The sequence below is a fragment of the Passer domesticus genome, chromosome 1, assembly GCF_036417665.1.
Source record: "Passer domesticus isolate bPasDom1 chromosome 1, bPasDom1.hap1, whole genome shotgun sequence".
Taxonomy (NCBI): domain Eukaryota; kingdom Metazoa; phylum Chordata; class Aves; order Passeriformes; family Passeridae; genus Passer; species Passer domesticus.
This window is the reverse complement of record NC_087474.1, coordinates 105,395,976-105,412,589: the sequence shown is the minus strand read 5'-3', so window position 1 is coordinate 105,412,589 and position 16,614 is coordinate 105,395,976. Positions and strand designations below refer to the sequence as shown.

The following is a 16,614-nucleotide window of genomic DNA, read 5'->3' as shown; positions in this document are numbered from 1 at the left end:
GGTGTTACAGAGCTCTTTTTTCCATTATTTTTCTTTGCATGCAGATGGTCTAAAGACTGGAGGTTTCCAGCTAAACTTGTAAATCCTAGTAAAAAATAACCTGTAAGATGTTATTAAGTCAAGATGTGAAACGTTCTTTTTTTAACAAGCTTTGCTATAGGCACTTACTAAACTAATAATTATCATGCCATTGCAAATAAGTGGCAAATACCAGCTAAAACCTCAGGATATTTTAAAGCAGGGTGTCAAGCAGGCTGTGGTTTGAATGACTCCATAGCATAATGACTAGACTGGCATAGAACAAGACATTAGAGTGCACAATGGCAAGCAGTTACTTGTGAGACACTGAGCACTGCACAATTACAGTGCACTATTTTATTTGAAAGTACAATTGTACACATCTCTGTCCTGGGGTATATTTTAACAGAAAAAAAGATTTTTTGAAATAATGGGAAATTCTTTAATGATAGAGTTTGTGCTTTTTTAGTGACGTATTTGAAACTTTGCATTTTAAAAGTGTATATAGGTAATGTTATATATATGTTGTTTTGGTTTTTTAAATATATATGTAATATTATGTATATATGGTGGAGGGCCTAGAAGAAAAGCCATATGAGTGACTGAAGTTACTTGGTCTGGAGAAGAGGAAACTGAGGAGAGACTTCATTGGAGTCTGCAACTGCCTTTTGAGGGGAAGAGGAGAGGCAGACACTGATCTCTTCTCTGTGGTGATCAGGGACAGGACCCCAGGGAATGGCCTGAAGTTGTGTTAGGGGAGCTTTAGGTTGGAATTAGGAAAAGATTTCTCATCCTGAGGTTAGTTTAGCTCTCAAAAAGGCTCTACAGGGAAGTAATGACAGCACCAGCCTGACAGAGTTCAAGAAGCGTTTCGGAAATACTTTTGGGCACATGGTGTGACTTTTTGGCACTGTCCTGCACAGGGATAGGAGTTGAACTCTATGATCCTTGTGGATCCCTTCCAACTCTGGATTTTCTATGATTCTATATCAACATTATCATATAAATGTTGCACCATGTACAGTCTAAATAATAAATTAAATACAGCGAAACAAAATCAGAGAAATGTGGAGAAAGTTAAAAGTGTGCAAGGTCATGCATTTTTTTATTTATTATGTAACTTTTAGATCAGATATTGCAAACAGTTATATGTATATTCCATCATGAAAGATCGATTGACTTTTTGTTGTTAATTAATTTAAGTTTAAAGACACACATAGAAAATTCTGTTTCTGTCTACAATTGCTTTAAGAGATCATTAGATTAGTCCACATTTTGAATTCTAATGTGTAGAATTGATAGTGTCTCTATATTATGATTAATAATTGAATAAAAACATTTTAATTACAGCCAACAACACTGAAGTCAGTCCTGTGGAAACTTTTCCATTTACCTATGCATGCATTCCCCTTCTTTCCTAAAAAGATTTGTTCCTTTCCTAGAATTACTGTGGTTCAGGTGTATTTGAAAAGAGTGACAGCAAGTCATGACTTCAAAACTCTTTCAGCAAAGAAGGGACAAACCTAAGGAAGTTCAGCGTGTCTGGCCCACTCATCCCTTTCTTCTTAACCTTCAACCCAGCTGTAAATACAAGGCGCATGTAGTACCGTAAGGTGCTAGCAGGGTGTCAGTATGAGATGCTCTCCCTTTATGCTCTGTACAAAAGTGTGTTTTGAGTGGACAGAACCCTGGGTGAAGTGGCAAACAAGTGGAGAGCCTGTGGACAGAGAACGAAGTTCAGACCAAGATAGCTGATGTAGTAGGTGTCTGCTCTAAATCTTCTCAACAAGAGAAGGCAGATGAAGCAATCTCAGGGCAGGTGGAAAAAGCCTTAGAGTCCTAGGCACTGGTATTCTTGGGTGACTAACCTCAGCAGTAATTATTGGAAGGCCAATAAGGCTGAACACAAGCAATCCAGATTTCTGAAACAGATTGAAGACAATTTCTTGATACAGAAGATCAATAGTGTGATGAGGGGAGATGTTTGTTCAGGGACATGCTTGGCAGGATCCTGTGGATCCTTGAAGGGCAAAGGAGCCCAGGAGAGCTATCCAATCTGCAAGGACAGCATCCTCTGAGCACAAGAACTCTGTTCTCCCCATTCTCAGATGACAAGCTTTGCAGAAGATGAGTATGAATGATGTGGAGCTCCTGACTCGCTCAAATACACAAAAACAGACCTACCATGAAGCAGAGACTGACTACTTAGGAGGGATACAGAGGTGTTGTCTATTTACATAGGAAAGGAGTTCAGCAAGCTCCAGCTTAAGGAAGTGCAAGACAGAAAAGATTTCTTAAAGTACATCAGGAGTAAAATAAAGACTAAGTAAGCGTGGCCCTATTGCTTGCTAGAACGGTCAACTTAGTGACAAGGGTCATGACAAAGGCTAAGGTACCTTTTATACTGTGGTTTTCACTTGCAAGGCTTGTCCTCAGGCCTTCCAGGTCCCTGAGCTCCTGAACACGATGAAGTATCCCTGGCAGAGGAAGGCATAGTGAGGCATCACTTAAATCACTTGGATTTCATACAAAAGTTAGTGGAACTTGATTGTCAAGAATGGCAAGAACAAGAATCCAGATAACTGTACTCCCGTCAGCCTCACCTCAGTCCATGAGAACACTGTTGGAGCAAATCACATGTAAACACATGAAGGACAGCAAGATGAATGGGAGAAAAAAAAACCACTTCCCATATGCAAATCATGTTTGCCATGATGAGGTGTCTGGCAAAAGAAAGGCAGTTGTTTTTATATACCTTAATTGTAATGGTCTTTGACACCCTCTGTAGCTTCCTGCATAGCCCCCAAAATTGGTGGGGCATGAGATGGATAAAGACAATAAAAAGTGGAAGACAATAGGCTGGACTTTAAAAAGCAAGGTTGTGAAGCCAAGCTTGCAGCCAGGAGGGAGTGGATCCCTCAGAGTCAGTGCTGGGAGCAATACCATTCAGTGTCTTCATTGATAATCTGCATGATGAGGTGGAGGGTACTCTCAGCTGGTTTGCAGGTGGTGCCAGGCAGGGGTGACCCAAATTGGGAAGGTAGAGGTGCTGTCAGAGGGACCTTGACAGGCTGGAGAAATGGCTTACATAAACATTATGAAAGCTTACATAAATCTTTTGAAGTTCAGCAAGAACAAAAGCTCTTTGCCCTGGTTTGTGGCAATCCCAGCCACAAGGTTTGGTGCCAGCTGTTGGGAAGCAGCTCTACAGAAAAGGCTCTGAGGTTGTGGTGCACAACATGCCCTGGACAGCATTAGTAAGGGTCTTCAGAGCAGGTACTGGAAAGTCATCCTTCCCTTTTATTCAGCACTTGTAGGACCACATCTAGACTGCCATGTCCAGTTTTGTGCACTCAGCACAATATTGACATACAGGAGTGAACCCAGGGAAGGGCACCAAGAGTCAGGGGCACATGACAGATAAAGAGAGACTGAGGGCTTATTCAACCTGGAGAAAAAATATTCCAGAGGATCTTATTGCTTATGTGATCTGAGAATACAGAGAAGATTGAGCTATAAAAGCATCAAATACCTGGCTGTTTCTGAATTACTACAAATCTTAACTGTGAGCATAGTGGAGTTGCAATCAGTTTGCCTTTCTCCATGCCTTCAGTCTGTCTAAGCAGTAGAGACTGCATCACATTTGTCAGATGAGAAAGATAGACAGTTTTGTTTCACTAAAATCTGACTCTCTTTAATGCCAAATCTTTTGTTTTCTTCTAGGAAGATAGGGTCCAAAAAGAAATTTAGTTCCCAAGTAATTTCCACAGTGAGTTCTGTCTTCTCACAAGGAATTGTTACCATTTTTACTGCTGTTGAAATGTGCCAAGTACTTGGCTTTCCTCTATGAAACTTAACAAAATTTAAGGAATGTTTGAAGAACTTGCTTCTTATTTAAAATGGGTTCATTTTCTTCTCTTGTTTAGTGACACTGGTTTATATGGAAAAATGCATAGACTTTTACAGCCTCACAGTGTATAGTGATGTACACACACTGTATTTATTGTTTATTTTGGCAAATCATCTTGTCACTTCTTTGGTTAACACAATAACTTTACTAATCCCTCTTCTTTTTGATGGCTTCAGTGTCAAGAAAACACTCAAGTGGTTTTGACAAAAGGCAAAAATCTTCTAAAATCATAACTGCTTGACCTTGAGTTTTTAAGACCCCAGAGTTTCATAATATGGACATTTTTCTACCATGAAGCCTCTGAATATACAGAAGCAGATACCTTGTTTCTTATCATCTTGACTTCCAGAGGCAGATGGAAGGAGAGTAACATTAAACCCCTTGCAAAAGGTTTGCTGAGCATAGAGTCGACAATTTTTTGGAGACCAGGAGAAAGGAATACTCAAAGCTGAGTTGATTTTAGGGACTGAACAATGTGAGGTAGGGGTTTTGTCAGTGTTGTACCAGAAAATGATTTTAAGTAATGGTATCATTTTGGTTTTGATAGCCTGAGCTGATGCCTTCTCCTCTGCGCCATATTAAAGTGCCAAAAAGCAGCATATTTTTCTGGCACATAGCTTTCTTAATTGTGGAATTAAGCACAATAAAATACTGTTCTCTTTTAAAATAGGTCTCTAAAGATACAGCACACTTTGGTTCTCCCCAGAAAGCCTGAGAGCTGTGATACCAGCTCACTGGGTGTGCTGGCTCAGAACCTGTGTTTTTTCCTAAGCTCCTGCAGCTTTTAGACCCTCATTTTGCTTATTGTCTTCAAGGCAACTGCTGGCAAATCTGAGCTCTGGGTGGGCTGTAACCCCTATATTTCCATTAGAATTTCAGCAAATTAGTAATCTGAGATGCATCTAATTGTTGGTAATCTTCATTTGCTAATGAAAACATTCCATAGAAAAACAAATCAGAATCCTCCATATGCTTTTGTTATCACCTACCCATCCCTACCACCATTGCTCCCAACATCTACAACAGCTGTAGAAATGTTTTCCATTCTGAAGCCCTATTGAAATATTTTGAAAGCAAATCAATCTCATATACTACAGTTCCCTGAATAAAAGCATGGGATAACAAGTCTTTAAAGAAGAATTATCCCTCTTCAGGTAGAAAGGAAAGCTCCTTGCCATCACTATATCTGTTTCTGACATCTTCTCTAAGGGGCAGAAACTTGTGACTTTGGTGATTAGCAAGCAACATTTTAAAATTCTCCATTGCCATGAGAATTGTTTCAGTGGAAGTAAACTAATGAGAAGTCAGGGCTGATTAACTAACATGAAAAGTAGTCTATAACTCAGTGAACCTACAACAGACTTTAAAGCGTGGGAATTCTTCTTCAAACCGTGGGAAATTGCTCCTGCCTTAACAAGGAACATGCTATGATTTCAATTTGAGCCTTCCTGAAAATTGTGTGAAAGTTATTGCCATTAAGGGAATTTCTGTATGTTCTTTTTTTTTTCCTTTTTATTAAGAATTATGAAATTCTGGGCAGTTTTGTGCTCATTCTGAAGTGCATAATGAAGAAAGTGGAGAAGGTGTTTTAGCTCTGTATTCCAGCTGCTGGATTTGACATGCTGACTTCCCTTGATACCTTTGCTAAAAACGTTGTTGGATTAAGTCTTGTTTGGTTGGGGACCTTTTGTTATTGTTGTTGAGTTTTTTCCTTCAGGTAGGTGTGCTGTCACTTTTAGTGTAGTTACAGACATGCCTGAATGCATGTATCTGTTAAGATGCTCTTCTTTCTGCAAGCCTGGTATCTGTAATGTGACTGTAAGACAAGTGTCTGAACTGAGACAGGTGTTCTGAAATGCCCTTTAAACTCTCACAAAACTTGTAGATGTGATGCAGTGAGCAATGGTGGCTGTGCAGGACCAGCAATAAAATTAAATTGGAGGGCATGAGTACTGATTTAATCTAGAATTTTATGGTGCTGTTTTGGAAGTTGCTAACATGATGAGGATTATGCCTGAATAATTGCTAGCTTTTAAGGAGTGCTGTTTCTGACTTGCACTAGTCAGGGACAGACGATCTGGGGGCTTGATTTTTCCTTTAGTGATGACAACAAAATACTAAGTGATACCAATCCCTGGACATTTTATGCTTAGTGGCCCCTCCAGCACAGGTTTGTGTAAAATCTATTCTGATGTCTAAATGACAAAGTGTGATGAAAACTGATGAACTTTTAAACCTAGTTCTTAAAAAATAAAAACAAAAAATTAAAATAAAGGGAGTTAAAAATATTATGGAGATAGAAATAAGAGAGAAAAATAGAGCTGAGAGGTGATTCTCATGATTTGAGAATAGAATGAGTTGTGACATAAGGGGCAAAATCACATTTGTGACATAAGGAGCAAAATTAGGAGAAATCTTAAAACTGCCACTGTTAAGCAGACACCCCCTAGGATACTGACCTTTTTCTGTGTTCTCTTCAGTACAATGCCCTACTCTGTATAGAAGTAGATTAATTGAAGGGGTTTCTTTCTTCCCAGGCATGCATGAACTGCAGCTCTAGAGTCATTACAACCAAGAAACGTCCTCATTATTTTTAAGAGATTATACCTTGGATTTTCCTTAAAACTTTTGCTATTCAAGTCTTGGGGAAAATAGAATTGGGTTATCGCAAAGTGTCTATCAGTTACTCTATTTGAAACTTCTGGTTTAGGGGTTTCTGCATTCATGTGGTTGTTTTGGCTCAATTCACCATTTTTATTTCTTGAATGTCTTGCTTCTGTGATGGTTACCTTGATAAAATTCTTTCTTTTGTACACCTGCAACATAAACAGCCTTTTTCTCCTGTATTCTTGTGTTTGTTTCTTTTGAGTGGTCAAACAGTGATAATCAAGTTTTGTCATAACTCTCCAAAAAAAGTTTTACTTTGTTGAAGTTGAAAGTCTGTTGGTGTCAAGTGGCAATGTGGGTTTCTTCTAGGTTTATATATATTTTTATTTTTAAATGGTTTTTGCCATTTGTTGGTGTTGCTTTCTTTTCTTAAAAAAATACAGTGGTGGTATCATTTGAGAAGGAACAAGTTCATTACATGTTTGTACTGAAAACCTTTTGGTCTATTGGCAAACTACTAATGATCATGAGCTTTTTCTCCTTGATAGTTTTCACAAGTAAAACCACTATGTGCTAAAAGAGTTTAACAGATATCAATGGAGGATTAGATGCAATTCATATTACTGTATCCTTTGACAGTTAAGAAGCCTGGAGGTTTTGCATTAAAATTACTGTGAAACTTTGAGACTTTGAGATGAAGCATCAATGCTCATACTTGCTGTTATGACCAACAATACAAATGACTATATAAGCTTTAAAAATAAAGCTTAAACATAAAACTAATACTGATATTTTAAAATAACCACATTGAAGTTCCTGTTTTTGCTGTTATTTTTGTGACTTTGAAGCTCCAGGATCATGGAGGCAGTGAAAGTGAAGAACAGCTTCCTAAATACTGTTTGGGCAGTGGAAAGAAGAATACAAATTTCACATTTTGGATGCACAAAAATAAACCCAAGCTATTCTAAAACATAAACCCAAACTATTCTGAAACATAGGATATTTCACTTTTAAGGTGTCAAGGATTGTTATATGAAAATTTATGACCCCAGCTTTTCTATTTTCTGATTTTGTTTGCTCATACGGAGAGAGAAAGGAACCTGCAGTCTCCAGAAAGCACATGGCTCATTGGAGATCAGATGCATGCTCTCATTTCCATATGTAACACAGTGTCTGAGATCTAAAAAAGAGTGAAAAGACAGGCATTACATGAAGTTAAATATGTTGCTCTCGATTCTTACATTCTCCCTTTTTTATCACAATTTTTGGAACACTATCCACTTTCAGGGCAAAATTCAGTCTGAATCATGGTAATGTTAAAATTTACTTAGAATGCATATTCTTTTGTTCTGGACAAATAGTTTCCTTTTCAGTATTGATGAGTTTGAGGTTTGTTTTTTTTTTTTTTTGCCTATAAATAAGCATCTCTGTTCTGACTTTAACATATATAAAGTATAAATATTTGGATTCTGCCTCTCATTGCTCTTGGTTGCCAGTTGATCCTCATTTTTCTTAGTTATCTGTCTGAAGTACAATGTTACAATTTTCTGACACATACTGGTAATATGTATTGAATATTGAATTGAATGAATGCAGAAAATTATGCTTCATCTTCAGCACATAGCTGTTGATGGAACAGGTTCTACACTGTTGCTTTCCATCCTTTTCAGTCACTTCTAGGTTATTAATTGACTGCAGACTTAGTTCTAAAATTATTTAAGTGATATTTTGGGAAGACAAACTCATATTTTCATCTTTTTTTGTAGAATGCTAAATTTGAAAGCAGTAGACACACCATCTTTTCAGCACTTCTTCCATGTAGGGCCCTGAGCTAGGAACACTGCTGCATTCTCAGTTTATAGGGCAAATGTGGGACAGGAAGGAAATAAGGTTAACTTCCAGCAGGAGCATGCACAGGTGCTCTGACAAAATAAGTAGGAAAGCTGTAACATTTCTAAATGCAGGAATTGGGAAAGGTAAACTTGCCCTAAAACTTCAATATGGGAAACCCTAAAGTTTGGACTTTGAAAGTCAAAACCTTTGGAGACTGAAATTTGTTTTGGTTCCCTAAATTTTGATTATGTAGTTGTGCAAATTACAGAGATGATAAGGATTCAGTTGCCCTTGCTGTTCATGTACTGTAAACTTGTCTGGAGGTGCTGATGGTAGATGGTGCAAGGTCAGCACCATCTTGAATAGTGTGACTAGGAGAAATGCATGTCTCAAAAACTCTGCCCTAGAAGTTCAACATACAGTTGCCTTTCCAAGTAAGCATGGAATGGAGGTGGGTTAGTAATGCTGAAGTCTAGGATTTCAGGCATGTGAAGTTGTGGAATAGTTTGTTGGACTTTAATAGAAAGTATCTTAGTTGCTCACTTCTTGGTTTGGATTTTTGCACTGGAGAGAGGGGGTTGTAAGCTGTTAAAAATCAATGAACATTTTAGTATCTTCAAGCTCTATGTTTTGTACTAGAACAAAGTATGTGTCAGTGAGATGATAGAAGCCCATAAAAATGCAGAGCAACATGGTCTAACATTTGGCTAAAAAAAAAAAAAAGTTTTCCTTCGCCTCTGGCTGTTTACCTTAAATTGAAATCTGAAATTGCTGGTATGTTGTGTATCTCTGTACAACAGGATTTCTTTCTGATCTCATTTTGAGATTCTTAGTGGTTTTGATAAAAGTACTGTGCCATAAATATCTTCTGGTCCTATGAAACAAAGATATGGAGACTGTTTTGTATAATTCATGCCATAAATTAAGTTAGAATAATTTTTAATCATGTTGTAAGTGTGAAAGTCCAAATGTACTTCCTCTCTTGTAAACACATTTTATTAGAAGGTAAAGCAATAAGACACGACCTATTTTAACATGCCTTCATGCTATCTGCACCTGGTTTTTAAAAATATTGGCCTGCTCTACACTGCCAAAAGGCATTCACATGCAATAATTAAAGGATTACAGAAAACAGTCAGAGAATCTTGATGAGTTTTGTGCATAAAATTTCCTCATATTCTGAGGTGTAATTGGTAGTTTGCAGATGAAGGGCTTGGATAACTTCATTAACTGGATGACAAATGAATGTGTCAAAGTTTGGAAAAAATCTCAGGCAGGGAACTTTCCTCTATATTAAACCCTGACTATAGATATATATGTGGATATAGAATCTAATTTTACTAAAATATCCATGTATGGGGTTGTAATATTGAGTCATGCCATGAAACAATACATTGTGCTTGAAAAGGATGAAGTTTACAAGCAAATCTTATGTCTTCACTTTAAAATTACTTTTTAAACATCCATGTTACTAAACACTCTGATGTTTGTAGAACAGAATACAATAAGTATTTGTTTTTGTACATGAGGCAAGGTAATTTCTTACTTTCCATAACATAAAAGGCTGTGGGATTTTCTAAAATACTTATTGCCATCATCATTGTACTTAAGGTTGCTATTTCCACATGCTGTTCAGGTTTTTAGGTACCTTACCCTGATTTTATTAGGCTGATCATAGAAGTGAATTCTTAACAAACAGCACATTTGAACTTCCAGGGATGGTGATTCCACTGTTTCCCTGGGTAGCATATTCCACTGCCTGATCACCATTTCAGTGAAGAAATTTTTCCTAATATCTAATCTAAACTTCCCCTGGTGCAACTTGAGGGCATTTCCTAGTGGATTGTGCCTTTCTTCTTTAGGGTCTTGTTAACATGATTAAAAGAAACAAAAGTACATCAGGAGTTTTATATCAGGTTGAAAAGAGAATGGCATAGTGTATGTAGTTGAAGCTAGAACAAAAGCCTGTCTTTTCCATCTTGGTTAGTCTGTCCCATGTGGTGTTCTTTAACTGAGTAATTTGTTATAAAGGCCTCTGCTGTGGTAGGTACTTGGGAAAAAAGGTGAATGAGAGTTAGTATTTTAAGTAGGGCTTTTTTTTTTGTAAAGCCAGAACAAATGGATTCAATTGCTTTCCTAGACTGATACTTTCTAGCACTCAGCACTACAAAATGTAATAGTGTATATTTGTATGCTTTCAAATCTATAACTTCCTGTGTTCTAAATACTGCAATTTAAAAATAGATTTTAAAAATGTTCTTCTGGAAGAGAAATTCAAACAAGACATTTTCCTTCAAAATTCAGGCAAGGCTATAAAGCTGTATTATCAGAGTAGTTATTCTTCTCCAGTCTTTAGGCTTCTGATCCCCATCAATGTGATACAACTGTACCCGATGCTGAAGTTGTGGATTCTTAAGCAGCCTGCCAGGCAGACAGGCAGATGGGTAGTTTTCTGGCAGTGCATTTAGGTCTTGATTTACTCAGAAAAGTCTCAACTAGCTGTAAGAAAAATGTATTTTAGAGCAAATCATCACTTGTCTTCAGACTTACCCCTTAAAAGTGTGAAGAAATGTTAGCACCTTGTTAAGGTATGTCATCTGCAAAGTGTTGTAGTTTTCATTGCCTGATGATGAGAAAAGTCAATAAAGAATTGTTTTTTTGTTTATGTCTTCATGCCTAGATATAACCAGTCTTGGCTGCAAGCCAGCTCTAGTCTGAAAATAGTGTAGTTTTATGTTAGAAAAGCATCAGGTCTTTTTGCAAATTCCTCATGCTTCTCCTCTGGTTTGCAGTAGAGTCAATACAAAAACATCATCACCTGCTCTTGCTGGGAAACAGAATGACAGACCTGCAAGGAGGCAGGGCATTTCAGTGGCAATATCCAGGCTGTATTGTTAGGTAAAAGAAATCTGCATTTCCTGTGCTTCCAATATTCATATCTAGAACACAGAGAGTAGATTATGTGGTTATGTTGTAGTGATTTGACCTTGTCTGGATGTGCCCACTAAGCTGCTCTTTCACTTCCACTACTCAGCGGGACTGGAGGAGAAGACACAATAAAAAGTTAATGAGTCAAGGTAAGTACAGGGAGTTGTTTGTGAGGTACCAAAACAGGCAAAACAGACTTGGGCCAACTAGCAACAGAGGAGGATAGTGAACAGCAAAAAAAAGATCCGAAAACACTTTTCCACCACCTCTTCCTTCACAGGCTCAACTTAACTCCCAGCTGCTCCCTGAGCAGCACAAGGGGATGGGGAATGAAGATTGCAGTCAGTTCATAATATTTTGTCTCTGCAGAGGTCTGCTCTGGCACCTGGAGCACATTTTCCCACTCTTTATTTCACATTAATGTCTGGAGGGCTGTTCCTCTTGTGTTTTCTTTCCTATCATAATTGCCATTCCTTAAATGTCTTTTCACACAGGCACTACCAACATTGGTGATGGGCTCAGCTTTGTCTGGAAGCAGGTCTGCCTTGGAGCTGGCTGGAATTGTCTCTGTTCAACATTAGGGCAGATTGTGCTGTTTTCTTAGAGAAACCACTTCTCCAACACACCTCACTACCAAAATCTTGCCATATAAACCCATTACATATATTAAAAAATATTAGTGTATCAAGAAATTGTTAGAAAGTTTAAGATAATGCTATGTGATTGTGTATAACTTTGTCTTTCTCTTCCTTCCTTCCTTCCTTCCTTCCTTCCTTCCTTCCTTCCGCCACTTCCGCCACTTCCGCCACTTCCGCCACTTCCGCCACTTCCGCCACTTCCTTCCGCCACTTCCTTCCGCCACTTCCTTCCGCCACTTCCTTCCTTCCTTCCTTCCTTCCTTCCTTCCTTCCTTCCTTCCTTCCTTCCTTCCTTCCTTCCTTCCGCCACTTCCTTCCGCCACTTCCTTCCGCCACTTCCTTCCGCCACTTCCTTCCGCCACTTCCTTCCGCCACTTCCTTCCGCCACTTCCTTCCGCCACTTCCTTCCGCCACTTCCTTCCGCCACTTCCTTCCTTCCTTCCGCCACTTCCTTCCTTCCCTTCCCTTCCTTCCCTTCCTTTCTGCCTTCCATCATTCCTTCTTGTTTGTTTGTTTTGTTGGGTTTTTGTTGTTGTTGTTGTGGTTTTTTTATTATTGGGACTACCAGTACTAAGGCTCTCAGATTTTTAATGTATCTGTTTACATTGGTTATCATTCACTCAATCTCCTAATCCATGTTCTCTTCTGGAAAGTACTGGTATGGGACCTTACTGACTTAGTACAAATATACCAGTGCAGATGTACATAGATGGTGAAATTATAGTCTCTTTCCTTTTTTCCACTTTTTTTTGCACTTTAAAAATTTATCTAAAGCTAATAGAAGATACAATTACTTAATTCATAGCTATTGTGTTTGGGCATATTTCTACTTCTTTTCCCTTTGGGATTAGTGTAAAACCCCATTTCATGTCCACAAGTTTGCTAACACTGGAGTGGAATCCAGGTATCAGCTGAGATAAAAAGGCTTCTGATCATCTACATGGAATATAGGTCAGATCTCCTAGGATTTGTGAATATGTATCAACTCATAAAATTAGATGATTTCTGCAGTTCCTGACCTCTCCTGAGAACAGCATACATTTAGTCACAGCACAAAAATCATGGCATTAATTTATAGATTGAGTTTGAAGTATTGACAAATGATGTATGGTTGGCTGAGCCTGGGGAGAGTCCAATGAAGAACATAATAATTTACTGCTTCAAACCTAAAACACACAATCTATTTTTCATTCTCTGTCACTATTCAGCTTGCATTACATTTGGCTACTTATGGTGTGTAAGGTATATGGGATTGTTGGCAGCTTAACGGTTTCAGGTCCTTTGAAACACTTTTGTCACTGAATGAAAGCAACCTGAGAAGAGTAGTGTGCATAAAAGAGCACAGAAATTTTTGTGTGCTACTCATGTGCACTTGACCATGTATTCAGCATTGGACATTCTATTTCACATAGAGTCTAGGCATGGAAACCTTGGGCAAATTTGTGTACATTCAAAAAAATCAAACCAGACCAAACAAAACGAACTAAAGTTAAGCATTCAGTGTTCACTGTCCATCCATCTTCACAACATTTTGAAAGTTTGCCACAACCTCTAGTGGTATCAGCATTAGTACAGCCCCATGGGCTGTTGGGCAATCAGAATGGCCACTGCAGCTAGGGTGATCAGTGAAGCTTCTACATTGGCATTTCACTGCTATCTAGTGTTGAGAACTAAATTAATTTTAAGACTGAACCATGTGTTGGACTGCTGCAGGTGTGTAGTGATAGGCAAAGACAAGGTTTTATGTGACTCTTGTAATATTTTTCTAGAGATATCCCACTTTTTATACCTGTAGAGCAAAGCTGCATAATGCATTGTCACAGCCCATTCAGTTTTTTAATCTCTCTGCCAATATTTAAGGGGAAAACATATTAAACTATGACTTACTTTAAAGAACATAAGTAAATAAATTTTAGGTATAAATAACTCCGAATTTCAGTAATTCAATTTGTTCACTTTTCCTGGATTTTATAAGACTGCCATGGATATGGGAGATATGCAAATGAATCACTAGTACACCAATTGCAGATATTCCAGTTACTAACTAGTGTATTCCCAGACAGCCGAGATTCTTCTGTTTACAGTAATTGATGATCTTGAGTGTCGGTTTCAATCAAGGCAGCAATAAATTTCTGAGACAGGACTTGTCCTTTTCCCTGGTAAATAAATAAAAATTATTTCCTATATTAATTTTACTGTATGAGGCAATTTGGGATGTTCAGCCTTAAATTCTTGGAATTCTTATTTTGAGTAAGGCCAAGAAGCAAATTGTGCTTCAGATGCCCAAAGAAGTTTAATTAAATAACCCAAATTTATCAGTCATAATCATTGCTTAATGTAGTTTTAAAAAGTGCCCCAAAATATGTTGCTTTTCTTCAAATCAGTATGCCATTTAATGCAATTCAGTCTTCTCTATATGTAGTTTACAATGAAGGAGGAAAATATCAGTGTGATTTCTGTAATTGCAGAATGTTCAATAACATTCATACAATGTTTTCACAATCCGTACAGATAAATTATCCTATTTGCTTAAAAAAAAACCTTCTTTTTTTCCAATACCTTTACTGAAGCTGATCTACTTTTAAAGTTTTAAACTATTTTAACTGCTTCAAACTGCTTCTAAATCTTCCTTGCAAAATCTGAGGTTAAAAGTGAAATAATTCAATGGAAAACAAACATAGAGAAGCTGTTGTTGCCTTTTAGCTTTTAATCATTTAGTTAGCTCTGTTTCTCATTCTGTTTTCAGACTTACAAAATAGAGTATTAATGTGAAAATAAGGCAAGTGAGGTGTTAATGATGACAAATATATTAATTTCCCCCTTCTGCTGAAACAGCTACAATTAGTATGAAAAATTCATATAATAATGGAGAAAATTTATATTATTATTTGAGAACTTTTTTGCATTTTGCTTTAGATCCAGTTTTTATCAATTTGTAAGTGTTCCAGAAGACAAAAAAAACCATCATATTGGGTTTGAGTTTTCCAGGTGTTTGGTGGATCAAACTTGCAGTGCTGTTTGATGGGTTTTGATGACCATCTATTGTGACAGTTTCAACTACAATTCAAGCAGGTTTAGGGTTGCTTCATGTTAGATGGAGTTCTTTATTTCTTAATTCAAATTGACCGATCACTCACTTCATCCCATAGTGAAGTCAGAATCAACAATTCTGTTCACACAAATAATTCCAAAGGTGTCCAATTATATTAATAACACATTCATATAGTGTTCTGGCATATGTTAGGGGGTTAAGATTCATATTCAATAAAATTTATATGACATATACTAGTCTTCTAATGACTTATGATGATTAGAGCTTTACTTTGAAATTAAATCTGCCTATTAACTGGAATTACGAGGAATCTTGGTCTGCTTCTTAAGGATGGAACCTTAGGTCCACTAACTTTCAGGACAGCTGTACATTTTGAAAATGTCTGAGATTACTTATTTTTTCAAGAAAAAAAGGATCTGTATGTGGACTTAATTTTGCAATTAATTTTTTTTCAAATCCAGCAATATAAAATTACTAGTAGCTCTTGTGAAACTATCATTTTATTGGGTAGCATTAAGGAGTATTTAGCCTGCATTTTCATGATCATGTAAGACAAAGTTGAAAAACTAATCTAATGTTCCTTGTTTGTTTTTAAACCCAAGCTTTTCCTTAAAATTGTGTGTAGTTTTAGAGTTAAAATACATACATATTATTGTTATTTTCCTAATAATGAAGTAATATTAACTGTCCAATTATATAGAATCATTTGTTTGTAAATCAGACATATTTTAAAATATTCTTATATTTAGCACAAAATCATAACCCTATTGGTTAGCAGAAAAATTAAGCAAACTTAGAATTAGTGAATTGGAAAAGGGAATTAGGACCATTTCATCACCTTCTAAATAACAGCAATGGCTCAGTAAAATAAATTATCTCTGTTTCATAAATGGGAAGTACTTTATAAGTTATCCCCCAAAGACAGTCCTTTGGAGTGCTGCTGTTGGAAAACAATCAACTCCATTTCAAAATGGTACTAGCTCAGTGGCAGTGTGAATTTGGCTGCCTCTTTACAAAGTTCTTCACTGGCCAAACCTGTCAGTAGTTTAGCATTTTATTTCAGTTTCAAGGGGGAAAAAATGAATCCTGTATCTGAAGTTTATATTCTATAAATAAAACATTAAATCAATATTACATCTGTTACTGATAATTTTGATTGTACCTAGAAATTCAAATAATCAAATCAGAGAATTTGCTGTGGGTTTATGAAATAAATGTAAATAATAAATGTAAAATTAAAGATAATTTGAATGTGCTAATAGACAAGCCTCTAGATAATTAAGTTAACCTGTCTAGGAAGATAGATATGTGTTAAGTATGTTCTATAAAAATGAATCCAGTAAGAATGGCAAAATATCTTACTATGTAGCTTCAGCTTTATATTTTAAACATCAACAATATTACCATGGTAAGTTTGTTTAAATGTTTAAGGAGGTTAGCCTAAACCTTGCTATAGTTTGCAATCACCTTGCTGAAAAAATAAGAAGGGAATTAAATAGACAGCCTGACATTTATCTCTGCTTTTTTTCTCTAGTGATGGAAATGAATTAATGCAGGAAACTTAAAAAGCCAATGTAATTCCAAAATGTTGCTGCTCAGTGACAGTGTGAATCTTTTCCAAGTTTAGT

The 16,614-nt window shown here is 36.9% G+C and overlaps 1 protein-coding gene across 2 annotated transcripts in view; it reads left to right on the top strand.

Annotated features, from left to right (window-relative positions):
* Positions 1-16,614, top strand: part of DOK6 (docking protein 6) — a 251,085-nt gene that overhangs the window by 116,513 nt on the left and 117,958 nt on the right. The gene's annotated exons all lie outside the window — the stretch shown is intronic.